The sequence below is a fragment of the Cimex lectularius genome, unplaced genomic scaffold (assembly GCF_000648675.2).
Source record: "Cimex lectularius strain Harlan isolate CLEC.00 unplaced genomic scaffold, Clec_2.1 scaffold11, whole genome shotgun sequence".
In the NCBI taxonomy this organism is placed as follows: Eukaryota; Metazoa; Arthropoda; class Insecta; order Hemiptera; family Cimicidae; genus Cimex; species Cimex lectularius.
In genome coordinates this window covers 3367739-3379038 of record NW_019392673.1, presented here as the reverse complement: position 1 = coordinate 3379038, position 11300 = coordinate 3367739, and the positions used below count along the sequence as shown (strand labels likewise).

The 11300-nt window shown below is 32.8% G+C and overlaps 1 protein-coding gene across 1 annotated transcript in view; it reads left to right on the top strand.

Moving 5' to 3' along the window:
- Positions 1–1695: 1695 nt before the first annotated feature.
- Positions 1696–11300, top strand: part of LOC112126381 — a 143807-nt gene continuing 134202 nt past the window's right edge. The window contains exon 1 of the mRNA XM_024225373.1: positions 1696–1743. The gene's annotated coding sequence lies outside the window, so the exon portion shown is untranslated. The remainder of the gene's footprint in view (positions 1744–11300) is intronic.

Here is an 11300-nt window from a genome sequence, read left to right as displayed (position 1 = left end):
TGTTATAAAACGTTCGAAAATGATAGGTTCAGAGAATAAGGGAGAGTGATATAAGTGAAAAATCTAAAAAGAAAAACCCAGTTGGAAATGAAACCGAGGGACATCAGTAAATCGAAAAAAATATGATGATGGAGAGCTTGTGGGAGGGAGAGTGAGAGAGATAGAGAGAGATAGATAGATAGAGAGAGATAGATAGAGATAGAGATAGAGATAGAGAGAGAGAGAGAGAGAGAGAGAGAGAGAGAGAGAATTTAAAACGGGTGAGAAGGAATATGAAAAGTGAGCCCAACCAAGAGAGAAAGAAACTGTGAGGGAGTGAAAGTTAGAAAGAGTGAGTGAGAAAGTGAGAGGGAGCGAATAGTATATGAGTTGACATTAAAATCACAATAAAAGATAAAATGTTTTACATTTTCCTCGGAATGAATTTTTTTAACAAACTAATATTTATACAAAAAGCTCCATCCAACGGAAAATAATATTGACAATGCCATGCTTTATAAATAGCATTAGAACTTTTAAAGGTGGCCCATTCATTTTTGGTTAATACCGTATTTTTAAAACGAAATTGAACCTGACATGTACGAACATTTAAGTGGCTTTCAGGAGGGACAAGTTTAATAATTGTCTGTGGTTAAAATGTAACGACAGTTCATTTGGAAATTATAAAACGAACCATTTTTTCCCAAGGTTTTCTTAAATGAATGTTAATTTTAAATTTAAAAAGAAAACCTTCGCCCATGGCGAATATTACTTTAACAGGATGTTGCTACTTTAAAACCAAGCGCGATCGTGTTTTTTTCATTATCCATGTTTTACATTTTTAATGGTTTCTTGCGTTTGTATTTTTTAAAGTAAAATGTTAGTTGAGATATGAAGAATGGTGGAACGGTTATTTAGTCACCTTTCATCACTCTAGTCTGCCTAGTTTTTTTATCGCATATAAACAATCAAATGAAGGTAAGAACTATTCGGTTACGTGTAAGGTAGAGAAATCAGCAAAAATGCGTCTGACAGGCCAATCAGACGAGGAACACCTGAATCGGCCAAACGTTAGGTAGTTTGTTTAAATGTATTTGTTAATTCATGTATTTAGATAGGAAAACATGAACCGTGTTAACGACATAAATACATAATGTGAAACATTCAATATTGATGAGAATATGCCTTTTAAGATCAACCCTCGACATTGATCGTTTAGGGGTCCTAAAAACCGTAATCTAAAGACATCTTCTTACCTTGATATGGTTTACATAGCCTTGAGAAGGGCAATAAAAAGCGCCGAAGCTTGGCGAAGTAGAGACTGTTTGTCTTGAAAGGTGGTCTATTAAAGATTAAGTCAATCAATATTGCGTTTGGCTATACTTTCATGCTAATAAGTATGTTTCCAATAATATATTTATACATATGATAAAGATTGACGGATCAAGATAACCTAGGATGATCTACGACTCACCCGAAATCACTTATATCGTATTAGTCTCGTTAGTTGGAATTCTCATCCTCACGAAATAGTTCATTTAAATTAAATAAATGAAATTTATTTAATCGATATGAAATCATCTACTGGCTACGTTCGAGAAAAGTAACAGGTACAGTTCCCGGGGGCACCGCTAGTGGTATCAGGGGTGGTTTTCCGCCCGCCAACCGCCAGTTCACCCCTAGCTCGCGTCCGCTGAGTGTCGCTCGTTCACCCTTCAAAAATACGTAATCGTCGTATGAGAATTTTGTTTTACAAATATCAAGGTAATTAAAAAACTATGACTATTAAATAGAAAAAATATTGTTTGTTTGATTAAAATTACATGGACCATGTTTTACTGTTGGCCTTTAAAAGTATTTTACTAAGTGATTGAAGAAGCCAAATTTTTTAAAAACTAAATTATAAATAACTGGTGTTTTTATAAGTTTCATAGTAACTAGGATCGGTTTTGAAGAAAGTCTGAAATCTATTTTGATCTTTCAAATTTTTAAAAATTAACTTTACAAGTTTTTCTGTAAAATTGTTAAGCTTAATTCAGTCTAGAAATTTTTGCCATCTAAATTTACAAAAAAAAAATTGATTGATTTAGGTCTCATTATATCTAGAATCAGTTTTAGCAGAATGGAGAAAAGTGGAAAATTAATTTTGATCTTTAAGACTGAAAAAATTCAGCATAGTTTCACGCTGGCCTGTAAAATATTTTACTTAAAATGTGCCTGCTGAAATCATATATTTTTTTAAAACTAAATATTCAGGAAAAAATATTTTTGTAAGTTTTATTGTGTTTAACATCGGTTTTTGAATGAGAGGCTGCTTAATGTATTTTTTTACATTTTAAAGGTCAAAATTAATATGTCGTTTCTCCCAATTCTATTGAAACGGATCCTATTAAAATGAAACATAAAGCAATCAGTAGTTTTTTAAAATATAATTTTCAAAACTTTTTATACTGCATTAAGCACATTTTAAGCTAAATTCTTACCAGTAAAATTTGTGAACAAAAACTTTATTTTTCAAAATTTTAAAAAACAAAACCTAACCTTTTAAAAATTTGAAAAATGAAGTTTTTGTTCACAAGTTTTACTGGTAAATACTTAGCTTAAAATGTGCTCAATGCAGTATAGAAAGGTTGAAAATTATATTTTAAAAAATTACTGATTGCTTTATGTTTCATTTTATTATGATCAATTTCAATAGAATTGGGAGAAACGAAAATATTAATTTTGACCTCTTAAATGTAAAAAAATACATTAAGCAGCCTAGTTTCACTATTGACTCGTAAATTATTTTACTTAAAATGAGCCTAATGCAGTTCAAAATATTTAAAAAAAAATTTTTTATGCATACTATTTTTATACGCTTTTGGAATGAGTCTGAAACTTATTTTGACCTGACACATTTTGACAAATAAAGTTATTGTTCACAAGTTTTCTAATTAAGCAGGGATATGTCTAATGCAACCTAAACTTTTCAAAACTAAATAAATAGTGATTGTTATAGATTCCATCATGTTTATGATTGGTTTTGGTAAAAGCATTAATTTTACTTTTTAAAAATAGAAAACTACAGTTGTTGGCTGAATTTCTCTGTTGGCTGGTAAAAACGTTTTCCTTAAAATATGCCTTTCGCATCTAACAAGTTTTTAGGGATAAATTAAATAATAGAAATTGTTTATGTTTTATTGTGTTTTGGTTTGGTTTTGGAATAAGTGCAAAACTAATTTTTGCCTTTAAATGGAGAAAACTAGGTTATCGGACTATTAGTGCTGGTTTTTTTAGCTTTTAAGTAAAATTTGCACAGTGCTTTATTCTGTTTAGTTTTCGTTGAATCAATATTGACCTTAGACATATAGAAAAATACATTACTAACGGAAAAAAAGTATTTTTCTTTTGTATAGTTTTATTTCAAATATTTATTTTCACCAAGTTGTTTAAGTTAAAAATATTATGAGATCATTCTGATTTAGGCACTCCTTACATTGGTTTTAATAAGCTTATAATTTAATATATAACAAACATCAGTACCATTTCTCGTATATTGAACCTAGTGTAATATCTTACAATTAATTATGGTTTTCAGTTGAGATAAAAAAGTCAATGGCACGAGCGGGATTCGAACCCACGAGCGGGCCATTGACTTTTTTATCTCAACTGAAAACCTAAATTAATTTTAAGATATTAATTGGTCAAGCGGACCACGAAATTAGTGAATTGAATAAGTTTAAAATGAAGTATACCTTCACTAAAGCTCTCCGTGGCCATTTCATTTGTCGCCGAGAATCGAATTGATTACACGACATTTGAAAAATGGCAAAAAGGAGGGAAAATTCAAAAGGTGGGGTTGAGATAGGAAGTTGATGTCCGAGTGGATCGAGGTCACAATAGCTCATGTGGTAGAGTAGCGGCGTATCAAGCCGAAGATCGTGGGTTCGAATCCCGCTCGTGCCATTGACTTTTTTGTCTGAACTGAAAACCTAATTAACTGCAAGATATTAATGGTCAAGCGGACCACGAAATTAGTGAATTGAAGTAGTGTAAAATAATATTTTTTATTATTTTTATTAGCATTATTAGTGTAGATGAAAAGTTTCATATGGTGTCAAAAATAAGGAACGTATTTCTCTGTATAATTCCGTCTTTTTAACAAAAAACGAAATTGTTATGTTTAATTTGAACAGTTTTTAATTTTTTTGTTAAAGTTGGGACTTAATTGAGATCTGATATAGCTCAGACAATAATTACAGTTTAGAAGTAAGTTCGAAAAGATAATTTGTCACGCGATAAAAGATAAACACAGGATCAAACGACTTACGTCCCTCGTGAAAATAAAACAACACGAACCGCAACAATAAAGAGTTTAATGATATTTTTTCGTATCAGTGAGACTGAGTTAATTACTACTTATAATTACTAATTCTATTTAAAGGCGAGTGAACAAATTTGAAAAAAAGAAACATTATCCAGCAAACACCCTCGAAACTGGGAAATTAGGAAATAACCTCCAGTTTTATAGCATGACATCGAAATAGGAGAGGAAACGGTTATAATAAGAAATAAAAGTTTAAACACCCTTGTTAATTCTATTCGTGGAGGCAAGGAAAAACTCAAGGGGGAGAAATTCCCAGTTATGCAATATCCATGAATCTCATTCTGAACTAATGTCTAAAGTTGGGGCTTAATATCTATTTGCAGTCTTCGTAACAAGATTATCTTCGAATTAGTATTTTTTTCTTCGCCCTGATCGCCATTAAAAGGCTGAATTTATTGCGAAGAACATATTCAAAAGAAAAGCAAGACTATTTTGGGGATGGTGAGAATTTACCAAAACTAGCAGTGACAAGTAGTGCGATTTAAACAAACTTTAATATTCTCGGAAATTTTAATGCATATTTTGAGTAGATAAATACATATATATGATCGCAAGAATATCCCGGCTACAAAAAAAAACCCTCTTTGTGTCAATATATTATAATAATTATTTTTTAAATATCTGTTATCAAACTGATAGGAAAACCCGTTTTTGAAGCATATGTGGGTGGTATTTTCGTCTAAATGGCCGGCTTCTCAGCCCATTAGACACTAAAGTCATTTGCTCCCTCCAGCTGGGTTCTGCTTCAATTCGTTCGGTCGTTTCAAAACCTCGTCCGGTCTCAATTACGTGAAACGAATCATTAAATTAAGCATTGATTTTCCAAATTCTCGGTACGAATCGAACGTATTGATCAAGCGGAAGAAACAATAAAAACGCAGAGAAACCGCGTTACGAAAGTACGGGAAACGATAAACCATACTAGCACCTAAGAAAGTAGCAACATTAAATAAGTTAAAGCCGTATGGAATCTGATATGAAAAGACAGAATACAAAGAAAAAAGAAGTAATTTTTATCTTTATGTACACACGTTCATTAATATTGCACGATGTTAATCAATTTTAATTGCAATTACCAAATTATAGAAGGATATTTGAAAATAGTTGTAAATCCTGATATCGCGCAGCTAGTAATGTAAACAAAAATGCACATTGCAAATTCTTTAAAATAAATTTTGTTTGAAAGAAAAATATAATATTGTTAAATAAATGTATTAAACATAAATATATTATAGTTTAAAGAATGGGATGTGTTTTACGTGAGGCTAATTATTGTGAAAATATGTACAATAAAAGCATACAAAATGTAAATGATTGTGTGACAGCGAAATATAGTGAGAGAGACAGAGAGGGAGAGAAATTTAGATATGTGGTTAAATTAATAGGTTGATAGAGATAGATAGGTAAATAGACAGAAGAATAGATAGGTAAATAGAGAGATAGAGAGAAAGAGCGAGAGAGAGAGAGAGAGAGAGAGAGAGAGAGAGAGAGAGAGAGAGAGAGAGAGAGAGTATGAGGAGAAATATATATGGAGAAAAATAATAGTGAGGAGAGGGAGGAGAGGGAATAATTCATTTTAAAGTGATACGGAAGAAGATGGAAAAGGAGAATTATATATACATAAAAAAAGAAATGGAGAAAAATAATAGTGAGAAGTAGAATTATATTTATAAGTGACAGAGATAGAATATAGATTAGTGTGTGTATGTATGAGAGAGAGAGAAAGAGAGAGAGAGAAAGAGAGAGAGATAGAGAGAAAGAGAGAGAGAGAGTGAGGGAGAGAGAGAGAGAGTGTGAGTGAGCGTGAGAGGAGGTGTAAAAAATTGTGGGATAGGAGGGAAGAAGGACTAATTGTAAATAAAAGCACCAAGTAGAGCGAAAGATGAAAGAAAAAGAGAATGATAATAGAGAAAGATAACAGAGGAAAAGAAAGAGACAGGCAGGCTTATAGGAAGATTCTTTAAGAGAGATAATCATTTGACGGACATTATAGAATACGGTAATCAAATTACTGATTTTCTATTTACGTTTTAAATAATTATTTTGGTAGTTTTTTAATTATTAATTTTGATCGTTGGCGGAATTACTAACCATTCCATTGCTATACTAGTTTAAAACGTTCTTGGAGTGGCTTGCAAAATGTATCAGTTTTCCTTGAACCAAAGCAGTTAAATAATTGATCACTTTTCCCTTGAGGTACGAAAAGGTCGAATTCACTCTAAAATTATACAGCGTTTTACAAACTGTACAATCTTTTCAACAGTTAAGGGATTAATCAGGGCTTATCTCGACCTCCTTTGTTGACGAGTTGAGCTAAATATTCAAGAATTATCACGTTATTGGGTCTTCAATATCATTTTGCTGAAAACTCTTAAACAGCACCTGTTCAACATTGTAGTCCCCTGAAGGCGAATTCAAAATTTAAGGTAGTTTTTCTTTCATTGTGGTTTAAAAAAATACTCTCATTAATATAAATTTTTTAAAATTTGTTATAAATATTTAAACAAAATTTATTTACTATTACTGACTGAGAGAGGCTACATGCTATAATAAATTTCTTTACTTCTTTTTGACCCGAGGAATATCGAGTACTCTGGGGTGAGTGTGTGACGTCTAGAGAGTAAAAGAAAGTTTTTTTTACGAGGGTTCGCAACAGCCGAGGTCATATCAACCCTCAGGGTGCCGTGTTTTTGCAAAAATAAGCCCATTTGTAAGTATGTCGAGTTCGAATGCAAGGCCGCTGGGTTCGAACCGGGGACCTTTACCTTAGAGCGATGAGCGCCGTGTCAACGCCGAAACCGTTGCGGCCACCGACTCCCCCAATAGTTATTAATTATTAGCGTGAGTGGAATGGGTTCAATCCCGCCCCGAGAAATATCGAGTACTCCGGGGGAGCGAATGTGACCAGACGTCTATGTTTCTATCGAATGTTGTGTTTGTGTTAATTTATTGTAATGAATGTAATTTATTAGCGTGAAAGGAAGTGGTTGCTTAAAACCCCGCCCCGAGGAATATCAAGTATTCTGGGGTGAGTGTATGACGTCTGGAGAGTAAAAGTAATTTATTACCATGAAAGGAAGGGGTTGCTTATAACCCCGCCCCGAGGAATATCAAGTACTCTGGGGTGTGTATGACGTCTGGAGAGTAAAAGTAATTTATTAGCGTGAAAGGAAGGGGTTGCTTATAACCCCGCCCCGACGAATATCGAGTACGCTGGGGGAGTGAATGTCACCAGATATGTTTGTGGTGATATGTATATATGTATTCTATGTTTTGTTTCTATTCTGTATTTGACAACCTGTAGTACAAACGAGAGGCTAACATTCTAGGACATCAACGTAGTATATATTTGAAAGCAGAGAGTCAGTAACCAGATCAAGACGCTCAAATTGCTGCAGTTCAAAACAAAATACGAATGAAATATGATATAATATGATATATAAATGATGACCTCAGCTGTTTGTCGGCCCATAAACGTCCCCCTTTATTTATTTTACTTTTTTCGCCAAAAATACCTTCATAAGTATATCAAACGTTTAAATATTGCTGTTGAATTGTACTGTTTTAATATAATTTTTTTTTCTCAAGTGGAAGTTAATTTTAATAAAGGTGCTAATGCGATAAGGAACTTCTGGAACTCATTACGCGTAATAGTTGAAATTTTCTATACGTGTAGTTGCAAACTTGTTTAGTAAATTTTTCAGTTTACATCTCAAAATATTTCGATAAACATTTTAAAGGTTTAAATTGGTTCAATACTTGGAATAATAGTTGGACTTATTTTATCATGTGTGAGGTAATGTGTCACGATCTGTTCTCGATTCCACAAGACGGGCCCAACTCTGAATCCTTTTTAAGAGAAACAGAGCCCCAGAGGTCTTGATTGAACCTGAATACAGCCGATCAGGTGCCTTTTTATAATAAATTTAATTAAAGTTTGAAAACAATTTATTAAACGCACAAGAAAATAATAATTAAAATCAATAAATTTCTTTTTAAATTTTAAACAAACAATTAAAACTTTTTTAAATTTAAATAAACAGTAATTTCCTGCAATGCGTTTGCCAGACCATTTAGAACAAGGGTGGATATGTACTCACTATTTACAGTCAATCCGCAGTGGACCGAAGCACTCTATTTTAGGAAATACAACACTTTTGAGGATCGCACACTTCTCTTGTCTATCATCTACCCTGAATGGCTTGTTCACCTCTTAGACTCGAATGTCTCTTCCCTATTCTCTTTTATTTATTTATTTATTTTTTACTCTAGGCCTAATCACGAAATCTAAATCATAACATTGTCACTTTGAAATGAATTGAAATGTGACATATGTATTTATACATTTTATAGAAAAAAAGTGATCTAAAATCATAAATCGTTTAATAAGTTAAGTGCATTTTGTTCAATGTATTTAGTTACTAGTTTACGTTACTAGTCAATTTTTAACAATTTTTATTATTACTAAATTTTATCAGCTTCTATTAAATATATAAATACTCAATTAATTATACACATTTTTTTTCGAAATGAAAAATTTGTGTCACAGGCGGGATTCGAACCCACGACTTTCGGCTAATACGCCGCTGCTCTACCACTTGAGCTACCGTGACTTCGATCGCCCATGCTACAAACTTCTCATTTCGACTACCTGATTTTATTCTAATTGTAAGCAAATTGCGTCTTCATATAGAAACACTTTTTATTAACGATTATACTAGATTAGCGGACTGTGTACGATTCACAGGTGTGATTCTAGATTAATACTAAATTTTATCAGCTTCTATTAAATATATAATACTCAATTAATTATACACAATTTTTTTCAAAATGAAAAATTTGTGTCACAGGCAGGATTCGAACCCACGACTTTCGTCTGGAAAAAAATTGTGTATAATTAATTGAGAATTTTTATTATTTTAAACTTTGTAGAAGTTTAGTGATAGATTTTTGAAGGTAACAGATCTTTGATGTTGCACCAAGCCGATAGCAATTACTTTGTATGGAACGGAAAAACGAAAAATTCTAGTAAAAGAAGGTTTATTTAACGCTTCGAGAGAAAAAGACAAACGCAGCAGAAAAAAAAGAAAACGAAAATGCACGGTAGAATATGAAATAGCAATCGGTGGAATGGGGAAGAGGCGCATATTGGCAAAGGTGGTTAAAAGCGTATATTTTCTTGACACAGACATAGGAACATTTCATTAATCATGACTCCTCCTGTGGCTTTTACTTTATTAATATGCAAAGCGGAGAGTAAAACATTTTTTTAATGATGAACGTAGTCGGCCTTTGTTTTTGTATACCGCTCTTTGAATAAAACAAGGAGAGAATTATATTTAAGCGGATGCATACGTGACTCTGTGAATATGCACAATGTTGAAAACACGGCGAGCATATTTTGTTTTCGGCTTTTAATTCGGGCTTTCTTCCAAATCTCCTTACGCACGAAGGGTGCAGGGGATTTGAGAAATGTACCGATAAGTGAATAAACGAACTATTTTTTAAACACTATTTTTTCTAAAGCGTACAATATACTAACCATGAATAATCTATTCTAATCAATCACATTATTCTAATATTATACGACCGGAAGGACTAAAGAAGTGGTGCATTGATAGAAATAAATTAGGGGGTGAGTATGTCGATTAAGTTATGTTTTGTAAGTAACAGTAAACAGTTTTGTAAGTGAACTATCCTTTGATCACTGAGATAGACTTATGGATGAAAAGAGGAGAGAGAATAGAGGAGATATAGACAGAGAAGGATTAATGAAGTGATAGATATATTATAGATATTACGTGGGATTGGTTTGGATAAAGATAAATAAAGAAATAAAAATACAAATAATTAAAAGAGTGAAAGAGAGAGGGAGAGGGAGAGAGCCAGAAAGAAGAGAAAGAAGGAAGGAAAGAGAAAGAAAGATTGAAAAAAGGAAAAATAGAGAGAGAGAGAGAGAGAGAGAGAGAGAGAGAGAGAGAGTGGGTTTGAGATAGTTTGCAAAAATGTCTAATATTGAAAAGGTGTAAGGTTAATTCGGTTCAAGTAATAACTGTAATGAGTGAATAGGAAGGGGGTGAGGGAGGGAAATATAGTGAAAAAGCTAGGAAGAGGGAGAGAGAGAGAGCGCGAGAGAGACAGAGAGAGAGAGAGAGAGGTTTCGAGAGAGAGAGAGAGAGAGAGAGAGAGATAGATAGATAGATAGAGAGAGAGAGAGAGCATAGATATTTTTTCACGGATTTTCATAGAAGAATATTTCTACACATTATGTACATACTTTTGCAGAATGACATGTTTGTATAGTCTTATCAGGCTTATATCTCTGATTACAAATTGCTTCGACTTTTTCATAACGCTTGAAATATATCTTTTCTATTTTCTTGGTTCCGTGGTAGTAGATTTTACGTTACCGCAAGACCTGTGGCGTTGCCGATGGGATATAATCAGCCCTTTGCTTTGCTTACTTAAAAGCTAAAAAAATAAATATTGAAAGGGTGAGAGAGAGATAAAGAGATAAAGATAGATAGATATATAGATATAGATAGATGGATATATATATATATTTCATAGAAGAATATTTTCACATTATATGTATATACTTTTGTGAAAAGACACCTTTGCATAGTCTCATCAGGATTGTATCTCTGCTTGCATATTACTTCGACTTTTTCATAAGGCTTGAATGATATTCTTTCAATTTGCTGGGTTGCGTGATACTAAATTTTACGTTAGCGAAAGACCTATCCGCGTTGCCGGTGGGGTATAACTAGCCCCGTGCTTTGCTTACTTAAAGGCTGTAAAACAATATTGAGAGGGAAGAGAGAAAAGAATGACAGAAAGAAGAAAGTGATAGAGGGATTGAGAAAATTTGAAATTTAAGTAGAGAAAGAGAGAGAGAGGCAGATACAGATAGAGGTTAATCGCACCAAAAAGGAAGTGTGCATAGATAGAA